This window comes from Octodon degus, unplaced genomic scaffold (genome assembly GCF_000260255.1).
Source record: "Octodon degus isolate 3935 unplaced genomic scaffold, OctDeg1.0 scaffold00010, whole genome shotgun sequence".
Classification (NCBI taxonomy): Eukaryota; Metazoa; Chordata; class Mammalia; order Rodentia; family Octodontidae; genus Octodon; species Octodon degus.
The window spans coordinates 19,612,838-19,613,096 of record NW_004524586.1 but is presented as its reverse complement, the minus strand read 5'-3'; positions in this window follow the sequence as shown (position 1 = coordinate 19,613,096).

Sequence of the window (259 nt, the reverse complement as noted above, 5' to 3'; positions counted from 1 at the left end):
ATGATGCCTAAGGTCATGGGGCCAGCATGGTCAGAGCCTGGTGAGGGCCCTCCTTCTGGCCTGCAGACGGCTGCCATCTCTCTGCTGTCTCATCACACAAGGGCACTGATCACACCAGGAGGCACCCAGCCTCATCCCATCCTCTAAACCTTACATAATCACCCCCCAGCCCACCGCCAATACCAACACACTGCAGGCCAGGACCTCCAATACCAACACACTGCAGGCCGGGACCTCCAATACCAACACACTGCAGGCC